Genomic DNA, 2,261 nt, shown 5'->3' with positions numbered 1-2,261 from the left:
TGGATCAGCCAGAGCTCTCTTATCTGGGAGAACCGGGGTTTGAGTTCCCCACTCCTCCACCTGCAGCTGCTGGATGGCCTTCAGTCAGCCACAGCTCTCTTATCTGGGAGAACCGGGTTTGATTCCCCACTCCTCCACTTGCAGCTGCTAGAATGGCCTTGGGTCAGCCAAAGCTCTCTTATCTGGGAGAACCGGGTTTGATTCCCCCCTCCTCCACTTGCAGCTGCAGGAATGGCCTTGGCTCAGCCAGAGCTCTCTTATCTGGGAGAACCGGTTTGATTCCCCACTCCTCCACTTGCAGCTGCTGGAATGGCCTTGGGTCAGCCAGAAGCTCTCTTATCTGGGAGAACCGGGTTGATTCCCCACTCCTCCACTTGCAGCTGCTGGAATGGCCTTGGATCAGCCAGAGCTCTCTTATCTGGGAGAACGGGTTTGATTCCCCACTCCTCCACTTGCAGCTGCTAGAATGGCCTTGGGTCAGCCATAGCTCTTATCTGGGAGAACCGGGTTTGATTCCCCACTCCTCCACTCGCAGCTGCTGGAATGGCCTTGGGTCAGCCAGAGCTCTCTTATCTGGGAGAACCGGGTTTGATTCCCCCCTCCTCCACTTGCAGCTGCTGGAATGGCCTTGGGTCAGCCAGAGCTCTCTTATCTGGGAGAACCGGGTTTGATTCCCCACTCCTCCACTTGCAGCTGCTGGAATGGCCTTGGGTCAGCCAGAGCTCTCTTATCTGGGAGAACCGGGTTTGATTCCCCCACTCCTCCACTTGCAGCTGCTGGAATGGCCTTGGGTCAGCCAGAGCTCTCTTATCTAGGAGAACCGGGTTTGATTCCCCCGTCCTCCACTTGCAGCTGCTGGAATGGCCTTGGTCAGCCAGAGCTCTCTTATCTGGGAGAACCGGGTTTGATTCCCCCCTTCTCCACTTGCAGTTGCTGGAATGGCCTTGGAGGTCAGCCAGAGCTCTCTTATCTAGAAGAACCGGGTTTGATTCCCCCGTCCTCCACTTGCAGCTGCTGGAATGGCCTGGGTCAGCCAGAGCTCTCTTATCTGGGAGAACCGGGTTTGATTCCCCCCTTCTCCACTTGCAGCTGCTGGAATGGCCTTGGGTCAGCCAGAGCTCTCTTATCTAGGAGAACCGGGTTTGATTCCCCCGTCCTCCACTTGCAGCTGCTGGAATGGCCTTGGGTCAGCCAGAGCTCTCTTATCTAGGAGAACCGGGTTTGATTCCCTCCTCCTCCACTTGCACCTGCTGGAATGGCCTTGGGTCAGCCAGAGCTCTCTTATCTAGGAGAACCGGGTTTCATTCCCCCGTCCTCCACTTGCAGCTGCTGGAATGGCCTTGGGTCAGCCAGAGCTCTCTTATCTGGGAGTAACCGGGTTTTGATTCCCCCCTTCTCCACTTGCAGCTGCTGGAATGGCCTTGGGTCAGCCAGAGCTCTCTTATCTAGGCGCACCGGGTTTGATTCCCCCGTCCTCCACTTGCAGCTGCTGGAATGGCCTTGGTCAGCCAGAGCTCTCTTATCTGGGAGAACCGGGTTTGATTCCCCCCTTCTCCACTTGCAGCTGCTGGAATGGCCTTGGGTCAGCCAGAGCTCTCTTATCTAGGATAACCGGGTTTGATTCCCCCGTCCTCCACTTGCAGCTGCTGGAATGGCCTTGGGTCAGCCAGAGCTCTCTTATCTGGGAGAACCGGGTTTGATTCCCCACTCCTCCACCTGCAGCTGCTGAATGGCCTTGGGTCAGCCATGGCTCTCTTATCTGGGAGAACCGGGTTTGATCCCCCACTCCTCCACTTGCACCTGCTGGAATGGCCTTGGGTCAGCCATAGATCTCTTATCTGGGAGAACCGGGTTTGATTCCCCACTCCTCCACTTGCAGCTGCTGGAATGGCCTTGGGTCAGCCATGGCTCTCTATCTGGGAGAACCGGGTTTGATTCCCCCCTCCTCCACTTGCAGCTGCTGGAATGGCCTTGGGTCAGCCATATCTCTCTTCTCTCAGAGAACGGGTTTGATTCCCCACTCCTCCACTTGCCGCTGCTGGAATGGCCTTGGGTCAGCCAGAGCTCTCTTATCTGGGAGTACCGGGTTTGATTCGCCACTCCTTCACTTGCAGCTGCTGGAATGGCCTTGGGTCAGCCAGAGCTCTCTTCTCTGGGAGAACCGGGTTTGATTCCCCACTCCTCCACTTGCAGCTGCTGGAATGGCTTTGGGTCAGCCAGAGCTCTCTTATTTGGGAGAACCAGTTTGATCCCCCCCCCTC

Source organism: Heteronotia binoei, chromosome 8 (assembly GCF_032191835.1).
Source record: "Heteronotia binoei isolate CCM8104 ecotype False Entrance Well chromosome 8, APGP_CSIRO_Hbin_v1, whole genome shotgun sequence".
Lineage (NCBI taxonomy): Eukaryota > Metazoa > Chordata > Lepidosauria > Squamata > Gekkonidae > Heteronotia > Heteronotia binoei.
The sequence above is the reverse complement of the archived record's forward strand: the minus strand, read 5'-3'. Positions refer to the sequence as shown.